This window comes from Aquila chrysaetos, chromosome 1 (genome assembly GCF_900496995.4).
Source record: "Aquila chrysaetos chrysaetos chromosome 1, bAquChr1.4, whole genome shotgun sequence".
Lineage (NCBI taxonomy): Eukaryota > Metazoa > Chordata > Aves > Accipitriformes > Accipitridae > Aquila > Aquila chrysaetos.
The window spans coordinates 39,907,252-39,929,037 of NC_044004.1; the positions used below are offsets into that span (position 1 = coordinate 39,907,252).

At 35.5% G+C, this 21,786-nt stretch overlaps 1 long non-coding RNA gene across 1 annotated transcript in view; it reads left to right on the forward strand.

The window, feature by feature from the left end:
* The window catches only part of LOC115342579, a 169,006-nt gene that overhangs the window by 49,831 nt on the left and 97,389 nt on the right, over positions 1-21,786 (forward strand). The window contains exon 4 of the long non-coding RNA XR_003923827.1: positions 17,831-17,869. This is a non-coding gene — a long non-coding RNA (uncharacterized LOC115342579). The remainder of the gene's footprint in view (positions 1-17,830; positions 17,870-21,786) is intronic.

Here is a 21,786-nt window from a genome sequence, read left to right on the forward strand (position 1 = left end):
CCATGTTCTCTCGCTCTACTATTTGAAGAATGTAAACATTTCCCTACTGCTATATTGAAAGACGTTGGCATAGGAGTTTGATTTTCCTTTTAAATATAGCAAAAGACGTGGTTGGTAACTGTGAGGAATATCAGAAATATAACTGAAATATATAAATATGAAATTAATTTATCAATTGGAGAGGCGTGATACATGTAAACAGGCATAAACTTTTCTTGAATCCCTTAACCTGAAGGGATTGTCTCTAAGTATGAAAGTGGTGTTAATGACTCTTCTGTTGTAGTTTTTCTTTAGCAAACCAAAAGAATTCCAGTTAGTTGCAAACCTTACCAATTAGTTTCAATTAAGACTGACCTTTTTTCATGTGGGAAATTGCAGTGTTCATGTAAATTTATCACTGAACATCAAAGGTTTAACAAGCTGCTGTCATCTCTGTTAATTCTGTTTTGCTACTGATGTCATGTGTGAAAGTCAGGACCAACCCCGAGAGAAGACAACCCACGTAGTTTTTGCAGAGAGAGCCAACTTCTTGTACTGCCTCTTAAAAAAAGACATAGGTGAGTCCAGGTCTGACTCAGAGGTTACTGCAGAGCAGAGACGCACCTTTTTTTACTTTTTGAGCCATTGTGTACCCTTCTGAACTTCAGGTATTGCATATGCATTTTAGATGAGTTCTGCTTCAGGTTTGAAAAGTTTGTAACTGCCTTCAGTAAAATGAGTGATAATGCCTGCAAAAGATGCAGAAGTGTGTTGAAGAAGGCAGGTAGTCACTCTCTCTAAATTTTTACTTAGAAATGACAAACCCAAGCCTATGACTATGTCATTATGTTACTGAATATTGATTATGTTACTGAGTATTGTGTGGAGTTCTGGTTCCCTCACCCCCTTGCTCTCCCACCATGGTTCCTCCTAAGAAGATAGTAGTATTAAAAAAGATAGGAGAAAAGTGGTAAGGAAGATTGAAAGAATAGAACACATCCACAAAGTTATGGAAAAAACGAGGAAGATAAGGCTTTTCCACCTGGAAGGGAGACAACTGCAGGCTAATATAACATAGGGTAGAAGTTGTTGGAGGCTAGAAGTGCAATTGAGAGAACAATGTTTACTTTGTTCTTACATTCTCCTCTGGGTATCTGGTTTTGGTTACTAGTATATGGTTTTGGTTACTACCTGTGAAAAGATAATGAGCTAATTGGACCTCCAGGGCATTGTTATGTTCTTGTGACATCTCAGGCTGAGACAGTAGCAGTTTATGATCATAAACTGCATGGACAAGGCAAGGAAGCAGCCTAATACCCAAAATGCAAACTGCTGTCTTATAATTTTTTTTCTAGAAGGAGCTAGATACAATACAGAAGTAACACAAATTCTAACAAGAAACACACTAAATTGTTGCTGAGAGAACTAGAAATCTGTTTGCTGTGTGAGCAGATCTTTAGTAGGATTAATCTGTCAAGCATTTTATAAAATGTGGAAGATTATACGGTCTGCAGACAAGTTTCCTCTAATTTCTAATTTATCAAAATTACAGCCCCAGTTTTGTGAATTCCCTTGTGCTACTAGCTAGTCCATCTTTCAAGGCATGAAAGCAGTAAGAGGGAAGCAAAGCTACACTGCTTCCCCACCTGGATTTGCTGTTTGCCTTTTAAGGCTGATTAACATAGTAACCTTTCTAAAAGTGCATTCTTCTTGAGCGTCCAGGGACCCTAGGAATTCTCTGTTTTTCTGAAGCACAGGAACCCATGGATTCTCTAAGCTGCTTCGACTAAACATAGTTTAAAATGCATACTTAGCTTTATTTTGTCATAAACCTGTATGGATAAAAGGTAACATTTATATGAAAGATACTGTTAAAAGAGCTTGAACCAGATACTGACCATTTACTCAGTGTTTTGCCCAGGTGAAGTTCTCATTCATCTTAAGAATGTCACTTGAGCAATTCTTGCATACTTGTCTTTGCATATGCAGAGATATAATTTGAGATTTGAGAGGCATGGAAAGAAAATGTTGCTATTTCCAGTCTATAAATGCCTGAAAATAAGCCCATTTGCAAATGACTTTTCTTTATTTATACAATTGTAAAGGTTAACAGCCATAGTAGTTTATTGCTTTGATGCTTATGGTTCTTTACCACTTAAAAAAAATCACTCTAAATTCTCTCTTCCCAAAATAATCAAGTTTTATGATTAAAATTTTGTGGTGTGAAGAGATAAGGGAAAGCAAACAGAAATTATTTACTATTCATGAGGAGTCTCTGCTGATAAAGCAATATGCTCCTTATCTATTGATTCAAAAGATCAAATGAGTTACTCAGGTTACATTTCTGTTTTGGTTAAGTAAGGTCAAATAAACTTCACCTCTGTACTCTCACCTTACAATTTTTGAATGATTGTGATAAATTAGTTGTTGATACACATCAGTCTTACTGAAACTATAACTTGAAATCTTTCAGAATAAATGTAGATAATTTTGTCAGCACTGCTTACAATGACTGCAAGTGAAAAAGAGAAATAATTATTGTGTAAATGCTGTGTAAAGATCATCCCAAAATTGAATTACCAGTAGTCAGGTTAAAGCCCAGTATGCCCCCACTCAACAGAATACACAAACTTTACAATTTAAGTGAATTTCTTGGCATTATTGAAAATAAGCTGAATGATGATGATGATTATTATTATTATTAAACACCTATTCAGAGCTCTGTCCAGCAAATATTACTATACATGAGCAATGCTTGAATTTGTTTGACTCATCAGAATAAGAGTAAGACTCTGGAATGTATCCAAAACAGGATTTCTGTGCTGCAGTGCTGTGGGTTGTACCACTTCTGTTCTAGGCACCTGCTCTGCAACTCAGTCCAAAATGAGTTAGACATCAAGCCTTCTTATTTGATGCGTGGACAAAATTAGATGTCTCAAAGAGGAATCAGTCCATCTCGGACAGCCAAGTTACTGAACAGTTAGCATCAGTATGCCCAGGCCAGACTGCTCTACTTTGAGCAGATATCCTATCTTAAAGGTATGGGTTAAGCTTTAAGACGATTGCACAGCATGCAGTTTTCCCCTGTTAAAAAGTGTTCATGCTCTCCTTTCTTCCAATATAAGTAATTTTGATATAAACAGGCAGTGGTGGTACAGGCAAGCTGATTTTTGCATAGGTGGTATTTTCTCTTTTTTTCCTGGTGATTAGAGCTCTCATCTAATTGACCTAGATTCAATTGTTTCACCTCCATGAGTGGAGTAATCTGTAAAGGATAGTTTAGATTCCTTAGATTTCTACCTTTCTCAAGAGTGCCCTTATTACATGGATCTATATAATTTTGTGTAACTCTCCTACGAAAGCTGTGCTGTTGTGAAGAATTAAAAATTCACCAAACCAAAATAGAATGAAAATGAGTAGGATTCTGTAGTCTAGTTTCAAATTACTTACTTATATCCTGCTTCCTGATCCAAGAATCTGCGTCCAAGAGAATAGCATCTTCCTACAGAGCTTTACAACCCGTGCCTCCTACCCTCTGTAACTAACCAATGTGAGATAGGCAAATCCACTTTCTGGAAAAGAAGTGATCAAGGTTTCCAAGACCACCTTCTAAATTCTCGTCCTTTAAATAGTTTGAGTGGATGAAACTGTCAAGGTCATATGGGCCTTTTCATTCCAAGGATTCCCAGATGACATAGATGACATTCTGAATGCCTTAACTGAGCCTGGCCTAACATAGCTGTCACTACATAAGCCACAAAGGTTACTTACTGTTCCATTACCATGCCAGTCTTGGTGGACATCAAGGTAGACTAATGGACTTTTCAGCAGGCTTCATGTGAAAGGTTCATAAGTCCAGTTTCTTCTTTAACTCGAGCCCCATAAGTAAAGGGCACAGTTGCATCTTCTTTCCATGCAGGAACAGGATCATTTGCTTACTGTTAAGACAAAGTCATGCTCTCTCTTGCAGAACTTAATTTCTAGCACCATTAATCCTGCTGTGCAGAAGGGAATACTGCAACATTAGCCTGATGAGTAGAGCATTCTTTTCTGGGAGGTTGGATTTTCAAGTATACATATGTATTTCTGTAAGCTGGTGATGATGACACTGTGCAATCTGTACAGCATACTGATGATAGGAGTAGAAGTGAAAGAATATCAGTATTTCAAAAAAAGATGTCTGGAATTGCATTTTCTGAGTTCCAGTCATGTTGGCTTTTGTTAAGGAAATTCAGAACACACGTACAGTGCTAGGTACTAGAGGAGATGCAGCATGACGGTTCTTGGATCCTACCCTATCCTGGAACAAGGTATAAACCAAGTTTCTCAGACTGTGACAGTTTAAGGCAAGGGTGGAAGTCTAAACAACAGGGAATAGAGGCAACTGCTGGGGAAGTGGCAAGTGATACAAAATGTGCCCTTATTTTCCTCTAGCCCATATATAATGATGTATTCTATTTAAAAAAAAAAAAAAAGAAAGAAAAAAGGGGAGCTTAATCCTGCATTTAAAACAGATTTGAACAGTAGGCAGAAAACAAGCCTTGGGCATGTGCATTGAGGATTGACAATAAAAGAGCATAATTAGGAACCATTCTTTAAGAATTAGTCATTGATAGAAGTCCAGTTGGGAAAAATAGCAGGTAAATTAAAGACTATCATATGTAATACACAAAGGAGAAAAAATCAGTACTCAAATTTCCTAACATCTGAGTGTTTAAGTTTAAGTTTCTTGTTATTTTGACATGTTCTTAATATAATCGGGCATGTAAGATGTACTAAATTAATTAATCTTCCTAATTATTATCTGGCAATAAAGTACAGAGTATAAGGTGGGTTTTTCTGAGCATCTTGACTGAAAAATTCAGCCCACTGCTTATCTGGCAGAGATACTTTATGTTAATGTATCCCAGATTAAAAAAAAAGGGGGGGGCGGGATTTGAACTTGCAGGGATGGAAAAAATGGTCTATACTCAAATTACTGGAATTGGATCCTAATATTGTGTTCTATAATCTACTGGGTTTGGAAGCTTCTATAAAACCAACAATATTAAATTAAGACACTTACATAAACTGCAAAATTCCTATGCTTAGCAATATAAATTAATTTGAAAATATTTTCCTGGGTAAAGAATTAAATTTGGTTTACTGCCCTTTGTGGAACATAATGCCATTTACCAATACTTGATGAGTAAAATGATAGAAGCAGAGAAACTCATCGGATAAGGAGTGTAAACATATTCTCATAGATTGTCTCTGAATCCTTCTCCACTTCTTTTTTTCTCCCCTTTTAGTTCTAACAGATGATTCAGCTGTAAATTACGATGTAAACTTCTGTTAATGTCTTCTAAGAATTTATCTTATTCAATCAAAGCAAACAGTTCTTAAGATGTTTCCAGGTGAACAACTTTTCCTTAACAGTCTTGTGACAAATACTTTTAAAGAATGAAAGCCATCAGAGAAGATGGAGACGAGTTTTTGAGACTGTACCATAGAAAAGGAGGAAAGAAAAAGCCAGTAGAATTACTTGAAAACTTAATTAAATCTTATGTTTGTAAATACAGCCTTTCTGTAGTATCAAAGCATCTTATTTATTGATGCTTCATGGTTTTTGTTCTTTCTTCCTTAAAAGCACTTCAGAGTGTCTGTGTATTTATAAATGTTTCAAATGCTAGTTTTGGTGAAGTACATACAGCTTCTTTTTGTCGTCTGCTTAATGTTAATACCTCCTCTATTTGCAATATTTCAAATGAAGAACTTGTTGAAGAGTAGTAAACAAAATATATTTGTTGTTTGTTCTAAATGATCTATTTTGTTACTTTATAAAACCCTTTTTGCAAACTCAATGAATTAACAGGTAATTTGAAAAAAAAAAAGATCTGAACTTAATAGAAATTGTAACTATCTATCAAAGCAAAACTAGCATTTTGAAACAGAGTTCCTAAATGCATTGTTTCCACAAGATACTAACATGAGCTGAGTTCAGTATAATAGAAGCTTGTAGCAGGAACTACAGTTTAGGTTTCTGCCTTCTGTATTAAAAATTTCAGTAGTTCAAAGGCATTTTCTTAAACTTGAGTTGCTCATGAATTAGTTTATAATTGGAACAATGTCGTGCAGCAATTTTTCCTTAATAAATATGAAGTCTTAAAGTGCTCAGTAAGAAGAAGGTACTTAGACCTACAGTATCAGTAAAATTAGCATTTAATCACCTAGGTGAGGGACAGGGCTAAAGGTGCCATTCAGAAAAGCTGTTAAACTCATGCCTACATTCAGCAAAGTCCAGATCTTACTTTCATTAGCATATTGGAAGAAAGGATTTTAAGGATCAAGTGTACAAAAGACACACCAGACATTGTATATAAAATTAACCTGCTCACAATTTCATGCATCCATCAGAATTAATTCTCTTGTAAAATCCTGTAAGGTCTTTCTAGCAAGGAATATTTACTTGAATGATATAAAGCACAGTCATGCATCTAGTTTTGAATGTGTCTGGAGTTGAATGAGAACTGGAATAAAATCAGTCGTCCTAGTGAGAAAGATTGCCACATGAATTTAGGGATATTTTTCCTTCCTTTCATTATCCCAAGTCAATAGCTTTCAAGTTATGTAGCACTTTGTTATGTTTGACTTTCTTTTACTCTCTATTTTAAGGTATCTTAATTCTGTATCTATCTAGTACAACATCAACTCCACTGCATACCTAAGGGAAGAACTTGACTTATGGAACACAAATTAAAAGATGATATGTCAGACATAAAAGAGGGATCAGGCATATGTCACATGTTACCTTATGGAATGTGGTTTATAAATCAGGTACAGCTCATAATGTAAGGAAGATCACTACCCTATTTGACATTTTTTTCAGTGCCAGTTTTGATCATCTACATGTTTGTTTGAAATCTCAGTCATGAAGTGAACCATACTGAATTGATCAAGAGCGCTTCAGCATCCATCTCACACTTTCTATACTATTTCCAAGTCACAAATCACATAAGGTCTTTGAAGAGTTGCCTTAGTGTACAGCCATTTCCTAGAGCTTTCTTTTTAATATTATAATTGATGGGCTATTAAATAAAAATGTCAGAAAAGAAACATAAAATTAAATCTTTTCACAGTACCTTTATTCACAACTGCAACTTGGTGTTTCCAAATGCATTTCAAAGTTTGAAATTTTTCACCAGTCAAAAAGTTACATTCCAATCAGTTGTTAAATCTCAATTACATTCAGTTGTAGCATCATTTATTTCTCTATTTCTTGGCTAATTCTTGAGCTTTACTTGACACTTCTGCTTCATATTTTGTTTCAAATACAGTTGCTGTCACCAGTTCTGAAATATGGGCCAAACCTACTCTTTCTTGGACTTGAATCTATATCCATCTTTTCTATCCAGCTCCTTAGGCATGTTGTACTATCACCATCAATGTACTATGACAGAATGTGAACCGCTTAGTTTTTTCTTAGTTTTTTCTTGAGATCTCGTCCACCCTCCATCATTAGGAAAAATAATTCTTATGCTTTCCTCTTCTGAAGCTGTCATCTCAGTGTCATGCTTGAATATCTCCCCTTTTTTGCATTCACATAGGAATGTTACTCCCTGTATAGTCATGTTACTTTCTTTATAAAACAAATTTGTTACTCTGATTAGTCTATTCCTGTTGTCGAAAGTGCTGGTTAGTAATCAGTTGAATTCCCACTGCAGTGTATTCACTATTTCACCCATTGCCATGCTACTTGACCTCAGAACTACACAAAATATTTGCAACCATGCTCTTATTTCTTGAAGCTTATTGATTTTTGGCAACCTCTTTATGACAGCTCTTATTGAATACACACAGCTTGCCAGCTGTTGAACAGAAATCTGTATTTCTCATCTTAATGTTGAAATATTATCTCCCTCATAATTTTTATGTAAGGCAAAGGAACATTCCCTGTAATTTGATTCAACTTTGTTTCCAGCCTTTGACAATGGATGCATTATCAAACTTATGAAAATTCAGCCATTCTTGTTTTCAACATTATTCAACTTGACCATATAAAATTAACACTATACTTTGTGACTGCTGAGACCTTTCTGAGCATGTGTTACTTACTTCAGTGTCCAGGCAATGGACAATTTGAAGAAACTGAGCTGCAGAGTGTTTCATTATGCTATTTTAATTTGTTTTGGCAAAGATGACTGATTTTTATTTTTACAGTCAGTGTAGGGCAATATTAAAATGTCATTATTTAAAAAAAACCTGTTTAATTAACCTGAAGAGCAAATAAAATAACTCTTAACATCTCATCAAAATTGGCTTGTCCATAAATTGCAGGAGTAGTGATTTGTTCTCCAGGACATAGGTTTGGCAGTCAAGGTCTAACTTCTCTTCTGGCTCTTGTTTAAACTGCGTTGTGATCCTGGGAAATCCTTTGTAATATTTTCTCCACCTATAAAGTGAGGATAAACACAAGCCTTTTTGTAAAATGTTACAGGGTCTACAGATGGGAACTGGTGTGTAAAAGCTACGTAACTGTTATTCAGATTATATATAACCTACCATTTGTTATTTTATACTCTACCTCACACTTTCCTGCATTCAAGCTAATAGCAACATCTGCCCTGCCTATCAGTCACATTTGCAGGACAGGAGAAATCTCACAACCATTCTGCTTGTTTTCATCTAAGATGGGGGTAAAAGTTCACTGTGAAAGCAAAGAGCAGAGTGTGCTGGAAGCAAAGGAAATGTGTTCCATGATCAGCAGCCTCCTGGAGATCCCAGGAGACCCTGGCAGAGCGTAGGTCATGGAGCCCCACTAAGATTTCACAATACAGAGTGGAAATTGCACAAATCCTTGCTGTCTGCTGACGTAAATTACACTTTTCTTTGCTACAGGTTTACCTGTGAGGGAAAGCTGGATGAAGAGTGACTAATTCCAACTCATATTTTCACTAGTGTATTAGAGCTTCTGTAGCATGCAGTTGAGCTAACTGCCTTTGGTTTTGGCCTCATAAGCAAGTGTAGGGGCAGGCCCTCTTCTTCCTTATGCTGGTTGGTAGGTAGAGCATAGGGACAAAAATAGCCATGGTATTTTGGTGACTTATATGCTACAAATCATATCCCTTTTGATTTTTGGACCTTTATACAAGTATCACTAAGTTACCAAAGCATAACCATTGAGCTGTGAAATATTTATTTATTTATTTATTGACACTATTGCTTGATTGCTGAAAATCAGGCAAGTAGTTGGGCAGAATTTGTATATTACAAATACTAAGAGTACCTAGCTCGATAGAGCTGTTTTCTTAAGTTACTTATGTAGAAATATTTTTATGTTCAAGAACTGTGAGTTTACTGCTACAATTCCTTAAAACATTTTCTTCGAGCAACCCCAGAAGCAGGATTAAAAGCATTGCTCTACTGTGTTTCAGGACACCACTGATAGGAAGAGTCTGGAACCAGGGGATTGGGTTACCGCCAGCTTCACCAACCCACCAGACATAATCCAAGAACAAAAATGCAAGCTTCTGTTAATAATAAAAAAAAAGAGTAAAACAGCTTCCAAGCCCCACTACTCATCTGAAAAATTATGGCATGATTGCTTTTAAAGGTATGATTCAACTGCCCTCGCATAACCATTTAGTGCCCCTAGATGTTCTAGGGTATTATGCTTGGCCTTCAGCTGCCACTCCAGATGGCACAGGTATCCCATAAACCCATAAGCATAATCTAACAGTGCAGCAGCAATGTCTCAGATAACCTAGGACATTTCAGGTGGCACAATCTATGTGGGCAACAGAATCAAGTGCCATGTATTTTTCTTTATCAAAAGCATTTGTCATTTTAAAAGGAGGAAGGAAGTGCTGTTCTAACACAGTGATATATTTGGCTTTATGTCAGTCACATTCAGAAGATACAGCTGAAACCAAAGCCCAGAGAGACACCTTTTGACCTACAGTATGGTTTCATCAGGTTTGCCTCACTGCATGCTATTTTCTCCTAAGTAGTTCTATATTTAAATTTTGCGTAAAATGAAGCTGTAGTTTTCATTCAAAATTGTAATGAATAATAAAAATTTATCAGCATAAATTTAATCATTTAAACAGAAAGGCAATGATATATTTATGCTAATAGAGTATCATACAATATTTAATATAGAGAGGTGTACAGTGAATGAGCAGTAAGTTCTCTGCTGTTTCACAGAGGTATTCAACTGAATGTCAATAAATTGCTGTCATGTCTAGAAACTGCAGAGTAGTTTCATCCCTGTTGTGTCTTTGTCCTGTGCTAGAGGAACATGTATGCATGGGTGTGTACACATTACATTTGGGAGCAATGAGTATGTGATATTTTTTGCTGTGTGCTTTAAAAAACAACCAGATACAACTAAATATTTTGCATGTTAACTTTGAATAGATTTTTTTCCAGTCACTAAGTGTGCCAGTCTGATTTAAAGTAGTTTAGCATTTTAGATACTGATTAAACCTTTGAAGTCAGCACAGCTAATGCTTGAAAGTTAGCATAGTTTTAAATGCTTTGGTGGGTTCAGTCCCAACTTCTGTCATTCATATGTGGAATTCATATCCACTGAAACAAATAAAATTCTATGAAAATATTAAGGCATAATTTGACACTGAAGGAGTAGCATGCTTAATTTGGAGATTTGGAGCTTTAAAAATATTTGTAGCTTTAAAACCTTTGAAAAACCATGAAGTAAGTTTTGAAATACATTTCCTATTAGTAAATACCAAAACAGCGAAGAAAAGTCCATTTGTCTTAGCATTAAATATACCTTGGACTCTTCCTCTTGTAACCAACCTATTCTTAATGGAAGTATAAGATTCTATTAAGGCAAAAAAGTTAATGTTAATTTCTATTGCAAATTGTCTAATTTCTAGATCTGAAGAGGTAGATATATGGCTCTTCTTTTTTCTTAATCATACCTTAAGCTAGATCACCAATACTGTTTTTGTTCCTAACTGGGTTTTCTTGGGGAACGTAGGAATTGAGTTAACTGCCAATATTGCGAAAACATTTGGGAATGTCTTGTCATCCAGATAGGGTTTATAAAGTGGTATAAAATAATGTTTCTTAATCAGAACTTACTTTCCTTGTGCTTACTGAGGTATTGAGGGCTCAATTTGACCAAAATGCCAGCTTCTGCTCATAATGACACTGCTGCATTGTGTCCTCCTGTTGTGCATCATCAGTAGAATATTTCGAGATGTCTAAGTGAAAAGGGAAAGGTTGACAGTGCTTTTCCCATTTTATGATAATCTAAGATTTATTTCCAGTCAACCTCTCTATATAATTGTCATGGTTTAACCCCATCCAGCAACTAAGCACCACGCAGCCGCTCACTCACTCCCCCCCAACCAGTGGGATGGGGGAGAAAATCAGGAAAAGAAGTAAAACTCGTGGGTTGAGATAAGAACGGTTTAATAGAACAGAAAAGAAGAAACTAGTAATGATAATGATAACACTACTAAAATGACAACAGTAATAATGAAAGGATTGGAATGTACAACTGATGCACAGTGCAATTGCTCACCACCCTCTGACTGACACCCAGTTAGTCCCCGAGCGGCAATTCCCCCGCCCCCACTCCCCCCAGTTTATATACTAGACATGACATCACATGGTATGGAATACCCCTTTGGCCAGTTTGGGTCAGCTGCCCTGGCTGTGTCCTGTGCCAACTTCTTGTGCCCCTCCAGCTTTCTCGCTGGCTGGGCATCAGAAGCTGAAAAATCCTTGACTTTAGACTAAACATTACTTAGCAACAACTGAAAACATCAGTGTGTTATCAACATTCTTCTCATACTGAACTCAAAACATACCACTGTACCAGCTACTAGGAAGACAATTAACTCTCTCCCAGCTGAAAACCAGGACAATAATGTATATAATGGCTGTTACATATATCAAAAAAATAGATCTTTCTTTGTGATTCAATCAGAACTTTACTCTCCAGAAAGTAATGTTGTATCCATTCAGGATGAACAACCAGATCAGTTTCAATATTAGCATTTAAAACGTCCACAATGTTCAAGCCAGAGCATATGGTTCATAGGAATTAATGATGATATGGTATTAAGGTAGGTATAGAAGTCTAGAAACCTGCTTCTCTCAAAAAAGGGTAAGATTCATGTGAAAAGTGAGCTTATTTATTCTGGAAAATGTAAATAAAATAGAAAATATTTTTAAATTAGAAATAGATCCATATTTCAGATTCAGATTTGAATATAGATGTCCTTAAAAATCAGGAGAGTTTGTCTAGATATATGGGCATGATTTTTCTGAGAATCTTAGATCACCAATACTAAATACCAAATATCTTTATTTGCAGATTAGAAATATCCACAGACAAGTCATTCAGTGCAATGTACGATAATACCCTAAATTCACCCGTCAAATTTCTCGCAATGAAATTTTTAGTGTTGCTTCTGGATACAAAGAAAATCTGTAGTTAGTGAGGGTTCCATAATCAGTAGTTCTTGGTAGTTTAGTAAGGACAAAACACTAAGAAAGGTTGCAAAAATGTCAGCTGTCTGGCTGAATGTAGAATTAAACTTGTTCTCACCTTAAAATGACATATTAAAGAAAATGTCATTGATGGCTTACTGGATAGTAAAGTTTTTCTATTCTCTTGCCGAAGAACATTCTTTCACGTGTATGACAGTCATTTATCAGAACATAAAACACGTGATGATCAGAAGTACCTTTGTAAAATCTACTTGTGCCCTTTTAAAACTGATGTTTTAATCTGTTTAGAAACAAACAGAGGTACAGTTTAAAAAATTCCCTGCAGCATATCTTGAACAAACTTTACATGTTTGTTATTCCAGTCTAAGCCATGAAATACTGGACCTCCACAAAGTTTTTCAAAAGAGCTGGAAATACAAAACTTTGTGTTAGAAGATTTTATTTGTTTTTAATAATCGGGTATTTGGTTCTGAATCATGGTAGTGACGGTATGAGGATTGCTTCTTTAGCACAGTCCTCGCGCATATTGACTTTCATTAAAGGGCAATTAACATAGGGATGTGACAACTGGCAATATCATCACCGCAAGGTATAGCAGTGGGCAGACAGGAGTAGTGAGTGTTGCAGAATAGCAAGTGTTCCACTGTACAGAAATGACAAGCAAATCTCTTCCTGTTACATGAACACTGTGCCTTAATACTTGGAATTTTTGTGACATATGCCATAAGTTTCAATTTTTGCAAACACTCTCCAGTTATTTGTATTTACTCAGTAAAAATATTCCAACATTTTGATTACAATTTTCTTTGTAGAAAAATAGCCTAATTAAATCTGTCATTTCTTTCAGAGTTAGAGCAAGTGTGAGTGATAGATTTGGCTGCCCACTTTCATTTGTTTTGAAATGACAGCAAGTTGGGTTGGCTGGCTGATGTATCAAAACCAAATGGCAAAAAAATTGCACTTATCCTGTTCACTGCAAGATTGATGGCATTTTATTTCAAGCAGCTTAATTCAGTCAGGAAAATCCCTATGAATTAGCTCTCCCTAAACTGTTTTTTTTTTTGTTGTTCACATTTATTATTGTATGTATCTATCCCTTGTATTTTAGGCAGTTTTGTTTCTTGGCTGTATTGGCAATGCCACATATGATTATTTAATTCCTTGCAGAGGCACTCTAATAACAGTTTTCTGTCTCTTCTACAGTTTTTCATGCATCAGGCACAACAATATAAGTTGCTCATTAGAATACAAACCATTGTCCTCTGTGTGGGTCAACAGATGAGATTTTTTTTGCAGGTTGCAGCAGTGTGAGAAGTTAGCCAGGATCTAGTTCAGGCTCTAATTTCTTGTTCTAGGTTAGAACAGCTTAGGGTTTGCCCTAACAAGTGTCCACTGAAGGTAGCTCTCAGAGCTATCTTTTGCCATGAGTCCTGGCACAGTGTTTCTACATTCATCTGTCCAAAATCTGCAAAGTGGAAGTGTAAGCAGGCAAAACCAGACAAGTCAAATATTTCCAGAATGTGATTAAAGAAATCTAACATGCTAAAAAACCCTTTACAATGTCACAGCTGGTATTTTGTACTGAGGTAATGAGTCTGAATGCCTGAAACATCAGATGTGCAAAAGTGCCTGAATATTAGCACAGGATTGTTTATGCAGTCTTAACTACTTTGTTATTTATTCGTGGTTTCCAACAGTTAATCACATCTTTGTGCTTTTTCATATTTTTAGAAGCTGCGTTGTGCAACAAAATATGGTATTGTGCAACAAAATTAATACTGAATAAACAAGTAGAGAGTTTAATGCAGTGTCTTAGAAATGATGGTGCAAGTTAGTGTGTATATTTCTGAGCTTAGTTTGCTTTTCAGCATACCGTATTTTCTGTAGGGCGACCATATATATATATATGATTTTATGTGATGACAGATTATCAGAACAACATCTCTTCTCTTGCCCTTATATTTCTCAACATTTTTAGTAAATGCCAAGTTTTGGGATCTATTATTCCAGCAGACTTTTAAAAAATCACTAATAAAATAGCTATTTGTTGAGAGGAAGAAAAAGTGATTTATAATCAACAAAAGAAGTCAGAAGTCTGAATATTCAAAGCCAGGTAGAGCCCGATAGAAGTGGCTGAAGTAGAATATTATTAATGGAAAAAATGAATTAATGACAAAAAATACATTTTCAAAGTATTATGTTCTTCTAATGTTATGTAGATATTCCAAATCCAAAACAGATGTAACTGATGCCAAATCAATTTCTCTACATCCCTTCCTTTCAGCAACTTGGAAAGTGATGTGATTTCTGCTTAATGAAAATGAAAATTGGTCCAGAAAACCCATTTCATATGGCTTTAACTCCTGTAGTATAATTTCTGAGCTGTTTACTGTCTCTGACTGATGTTACAAGCATTATCTGAAAGAACATTAACATGAAACGGTGTTAGTGCAAAAAATCTGTTAGAAATTGTAGATTACTGATAAAGAGAACTAAGAGGAAGGTCAAAGCTCTAGCAGACTGGCTGTAGAATACAAGCAGAATCTAGTCTTAATACACTTTTTACTAAATAAATTGGGATGCTTTCAAAATTATGCAATCTTGACAAATTGACATCCCTACTGATTTACTATGGGCATTATTCTTTTGATTGTTTTATTTAATTCAGCGTGGGGTTTTTCACTGTTGAATTCTCAATAGAGTAACATAGGGGAAGTGCAGGTTTAATACTAGACATATTTATTGAAATCTGTCCTGGATAATCAAACCAACAATGGAGGCTGATTAAGAAAAAAATGAACTTTTCGTACATATCTACACACCCCACTTCCATAACCAGTCAACATTTTTCTGTTAAACTCTTCTTATAGACAAAAGCTGCACATTTAAAGCTTTTGTGTGTGAAACTATGTGATTTCTTATATAAAAATAAATATATATTAAAAAAATAACCTGATAATTACAAATATTCCATTGCAAAAATTATCAGTTCAAGCAAGCACAAGGAAAGGAGATAATTAGTTACCATTCCAGATGAACTTCTAAATCACTGTGACTTTGCTCAGGTTTACATTTCTTCATGTATTTTGATCAATTTGGTTGATACACTGGGATTAAAAATGCTGCCTTTGAGTTGTAAAAACCTTATTTGTATACAGAAGAAATAGGTAAGTCTAAAATATGTAGAATTAACTAAACAGAATACCTACAAGCATGTAGATCATCTGTGAATTCTGAGTGTACATTTTCCCACAGAGAAACCATTTAGAGTGCTTTCAGAGTAAAAATACCAGAACTGAATGTAGATGTGGAGATTGAACTGGAAAATGCTGCATGTATAAAGGAGTATTTATAGTGCATGGAATCTTTTAAGTTGAGCATGTGAATGTTTTTCATCACATGAAGTCAGGTAAATGAGCTACGTTATGTGAAATAGCATACAATTATCTCTACATACATAAGTATAAATTAACAAATAGTGATAAATCCAAAATTATTCTAGATTTTCAAGTTTACTTAATCTTGGCAAAATAAACACCAGTATACTTCACATTCACAACGTGTATGTTATATACTAAACATCAGATAACTCTAATTTGCAAGTTTTACTTAACTGTATTATCTTTACTGCATTAGAGCATGTTCTGTGTCACACAAATAAAGAAGATGAAGTTAATCTCCCCTAACATTTATATGTCCACTACTTAGTTTGTCATGTGAAGCTCTTTTCATAGTCAATGATTGTTAGTCAACATAGTCAACAGAATCTGGAGTCATTTCACATTAAGTCAGCAACTGTATTTGGTTAGGTGAATCACACCCCAAAAGTACCTGTTCCTCTCCATGGAACACAGACCAAGTTGTGACTGACTAGTGCAGATGTTGTCTGTGCTGTACATGCCTACACTTCAGGGAGACAAACCCTGTGCAGTGAATCTGAGTTATGTGAGTGAATCAGAAGTTCTGTGCAAACCGTTGACTCAGCAGAGGTTTTGCAAAACGTTTATGGTTTGGAAGTCTGATACATGTCCTGTCCAAGTGATCGGAGCATTTTCAGTACCTCATACCAAGCCCACAGGACTTACTGCATGTACACAGGCTATTGCCACTGCATATGTCAGTTTGAAGAAATCCAAGATGCAAAAGGCCCATGATATGGGCTAGTCAGCTTGTCTGCAGATGCATAGAAAATGTTTTTTCTCTGGCATTTCTTGATGTGCTGCAAATGCTATACCGCCTGAACTGTCATGTCTTTCTCAGGCAAGATTACCAAAAAGACAATTATTCCAGGGAAATCGAGAATTATGTTATCTCTAATACATTTCCTGGAAAGCATACCAAATGTATAGATTTCAATTGCCCTCCAATTTCTATCAGTGATTTCTCATAATGCAATACAAATATAATTGCATGCATATAACAAGAAATAGAAGGGAAGAATTGATCTTATGGAAAGTTAGTGATAAGTCCTCAAAACTCATTTTTCACATTGGTTTTATGAACCACTGGAGCTGAAAAGCCTTGGAGACACTTTTGGAATTTCTTGGCAGAAATAATGCAGTTGGCTGGGCCTAATAAAACACAAGGCATCTCAACTAGGTATGAAATTGTTGTTATTGTTAGAAAATCACTGGCCATCTGGTTGGGCATAATGTGCAGTAACCTATAGACTATGGATATAAAATTTAGCATTAGAAATATTTTCTTGGAAATGGAAGAGCCAAATATATGCTACATCATCAGTATTCACAATCGGAAGAGAGTGTTTGAAACTTTTAAGGTCTGAACTCTACAGCATGAAAACTAAGTGAGGACAAACAAAATAATCTGTATAGCTGAAGAGTAAATGAGCATACAAGTGGGGTGAAACCCTCATTTAAACTCAGGTACTAAGGGACAGTACAGTAGTGCTTTAGATATAATTTACAGCCCTTATTGGAAATGATTGTGTGCATCATCTTAGAAGCTATGCAAAGATTATGTGAGACAGAAAGAGCCTACTTTTCTGAAAAAGAGGAAGAAGGGTACAAGAAAGAAATTTCCTGTTTTCTTTTTTGCAAACTTTTCTTTTACAACTTCAAGTGCTCTTTGCAGTAAGGCAAATCCATGGAGCCGTATAAAGCACCCAGGTAGTGCAGACAAAGCAGTTCTGATTAAAATCCAGATTATCCAAATACCCTATCCATATCTTCACAATGATCACTTACAAATAATGTTTGATAAATAAATGCTTGCAATTAATCGTTTGAGTTAAAAATGTAAAGTATTTGTATCATAATCTAAATGACTAAAACTACACATACTCCCTTTTCTTCTAGCTGCCTTCAGTGGATTTACATGGCTATGTAATAGAAATTAACAAGAAATTGCTGTTTATTTTCAGAGACCATATGGACCTCAGCAGAAAAAGCATTGGAAATAGGTAAACTTTCATTTTTGTGTTCTGATTTAAATAGGTGAATGAAGAAAGAATAGTTGCCAGTAAACGGAAAGTTAGAAATAATCTGACTGACAAGAATTGCAGCCCTGGAAAAGCTATAAAACACATGGTTGTGCTTCAGATCATTTATAAGTTTGGACACACGAGGCAGGTCGTTGACAATCTGAACACATACATCCAGGCATTTCGTGTTGTTCTGGGGGGGAGCCTCTCTGACTGTGCCTCATGTGCCAGGCAGGAACACTTTGCACTGCATGAAGGAGTCCTTTTCCCCCTGATTGCTGTATCAGGTACCTGACTGGATCAGCCTGCATCTTTAGAATCCGCATGCTCTAATATTTGAGGGAAGCCAGAATATGTGTATGTCTTGGGGGAGTACAGACAAAAAAGCATACATAGGTCTTCTTCCAGAAGTTGAGAAGTACTTTTGTGTTCCAGAGTTCTCTTTTCTCTTGTGAAAAGCAAACTCCAAAACAAGTAGAGGATATGAGTAGAATCCTCATAAAGATAAAAGGTGTTAGCTATTATTGTCATTACCTCATAGTCCTCAGAGTCAGCTGTTGGGGATAAAAAACATCTGGGTCTCATATACGGAACCTTAAGCGAATGAATCTATTTGAGCAATTTGTTAAATGAAACTGGGGCAGTGACAACAAAAGTAAAGGGAATATGCTACCTCCCTGCTGTATAATACCCAGCATGTCTAAAAGTAATTTGTCTTTTTTTTTCCCTGGGAAATCAATACTACAAGAAAGAGAAATTCATAACAGCTGAAGAGCAATTTGTATGCCAGCATTCACCATATATCTTGAGATATGGTTATGTCCTGCCAGGCATCAGCATTAAATAGCTTGTAGCAGAAAATATTTTTCAGTATAGCAAAAAGCAGAAGGGGACTATTATAGGTAGGTCTTTTATAATTTAAAAAGGGGTAAGATGTCTAAAATTTTCCTTTTGAGTATTGGTTGCAGTTGTTTTGGGCAAAGGATACATTCAGTACAGTATTTAGTTTGTTGCATTTGAATTTACATGAAAATGAAGCCAAATGCTACACAAAGCATAAATGGTGAGGAAATGGGGATTTCGGTGAGGAACCCAAATTTATCTGTCAATTTCCTACCTACCTGTACTGCTATATACTCATCCTATGTTAAATCTAAGATCTTTGAAAACTGTAATGTGGACCAGTATCAAAATCTTGCAGATCTAGTCCCCATTCACAGTAATTTATTCATTTCATGTACATACTTCACTCTAACTCTCATCAGGACAGTTGTTTAGTGTCATCAGGATGATGTTAAGAAACCCAAACACTGAATGCTACGGACTCATGAATTAACTTTATTATGTCCAGAAGTCTCCATTACATAAATAACATAAGCCTGGGGGGGCGGGTAACGCTTCTGTCAGATGTTCCACTCATAATCTATGTAACTTAATCCTAAATTTCTTTATTAGTTCTGTTAAGCAAGATAATATCATACCTTATATATATTGTACCTTATATATGTAGGCAATCATACACATGCACACACACATACATCAATGCTAAATGTGCCAGAAGAAATGCTGAAAATTAAATGAAAATCAAGGAGTAAGGAGTGCACAATGTTTAAAAAAATCATGGAACATAAGGAAGGCCCAGTGTTTGTCTTTTTTCTGCATTTTTAGTTCATGGAGCACACAGATGATGTTGTTAGGAAACACTGTTCTAGGATAAATTTCTAGGTGCAACATACTGTCGTAAAAGCATTGGGAGAAGTTTTTAGTTATCAAAGTAAGGTCTGGAGAAAGGCCTTGGTCATCTATACAGACAAAAATAGCTAGATTTGAACATCGTTGTAAAAGATGAGACATTTAAACCTCTACATAGATGTTTGGGTTTAGCTAGAGACCTGGGATGAATGGCATATCCAGGCTTGAATACTAGTGAAAATAATTATCTACACTGATTAAACATTTGATTTGTCATATACATAGTGAAGAGTTCATTTGGTCATGATTTCAGGAACAGTTAGAATTTTTTTTTTATACAAGTTTGGCGTAACAGAGATTGGTCTCAAGTAAGAACTCTAAAACTGATCCAAAATCAAATCCCTCCCTAATACTGATAGGAATTTTTTTAGTTTGGACAAGAGGTTTAAGAGAAGATGAATGCATGCCTGCTGTACCACAATAGAATGTTGTCTTTTTCACTTATAATTTGCTGTTGATTTTTAAGAAGAATTTTGCATTATTTCACAGGGGGAGTAATGTGTTTTATAAACTTCCATGGATAATATTTTGTGGAGCTTACATTGCTTTACAAATTGTAGGTAGATATTTTAATAGATAACTAATTCTATTTTTTAAGTACCATAAACATAAAAGAAAACTACTTCAAGGTCTGAGCAACATAAATAAATGTTTTTTAAGCACTATGCAAAAAACCACTAGAGGTATTTCTCTGTAAGCAACTAACAAAACAAAAAAGCAGGGAAATAAAAGAGAACTAGAAACTAGAACTGTGTGGAAGATTCTTAATTTGGAAAATGGCAACTTGTAAAAAAACAACAATTTTTCAGTTAGTTTCAACAGTGGTTTGTGTGTTATTGAAAAGATCAGAATATGGGATTTCTGGTCAAAAAGAGAGATCCCCTAGCAAGATGGGTACAAGAATTCAGATGAGGTCTACTAAACTGTTTCAAAACAAAAACTTAAGTTTCAGGTTTTCCAAATTCTAGTTGACTGTCTGACAATCAAGCTAAAGCACTGTTAAAGAATTCTGAATTACATTTTGGACCATATTGTGCATGGTCCTGCACCATATTGTAATCCTTTGCAGTCAATAATGAACATATATCTTCAGTAGCCCCTAAGTAAAACATTTTTGAAAGCAATGGGTGCAGTGCACTTCAGTTACCATCTGATTATGGTGATTAAAATGTCAATTTGGTAAGCTTTCAGAGTTTCTATTTCATGAAAGTAATGTGTGAATGCTATATTACACCTGTTTCCTTTGTCATCCAGAATATAATATTTAGTAGTATGCACAACTGGAAAGGGAACCCAAGGGAAAGAAATGCTGTAAATTGAATGTTTACAGCACTTAATATCAGTGTCTCTGAGTAGACCTTAGAGAGCAGTTCAAATCAATTGTTAATATTCTTTCTTACTATGAAAGCCAAAGGAATACTAGAAATAAATTTATTGGTTTTTTTTTTAAATTCATCTTAATAAACACCAATTTGAAATTTGACATTAAGACTAATATCTTCTACTATCACACCGTTATCTAGATGGAGCCTAAAAATTGCCTCCTTTGCCCACACCCCTAATGTAACACATGGCTAACTCTTAAACAAAGGTCCCATTACAAGTGTTTGTTGTGAAATACATACTATTGAAATTATTCAGTTGAGAAAATACTTTGAATTGTATGTTTCCCTAATACAGTTTTTGGGAAAAGTAGAAGAGTGAAGTAAAAAAAGTGCTGGATTCTGTAATTTATAAAAGTTACCTTGTGCATCTCTGCTCCCCATTTCTCTATTCTGAGTGCCTAGCGATGCAGTGAGTTTATCTTCACAGCACCAAGTGAAGGGGCAGCATGTTGTTTGTATATGCTTTACAGGTAGAAATCAAAAGCCTGGTATTATTTGCCTTCTCAAAACATGAAGCCTAGGCTCGTGCACGTTCCAAACATCTCTATTAACAGAAGGACATAATCTCTCTACCACTTCTCCCTTCCTCTTTCTTTTCCCCCACTTTCTTCAAGTCCCATTCTTACTCTGTAGAACAGACCCAGGGAACATTCACCCTCACCAAAAATCCTGCATCAGAGTGTCAGAGTGATACCGAGTTACAGAATCCCCTCTGTATGTCTGTAAGTCTTTTCAACACATGATATCAACCAGAATCCA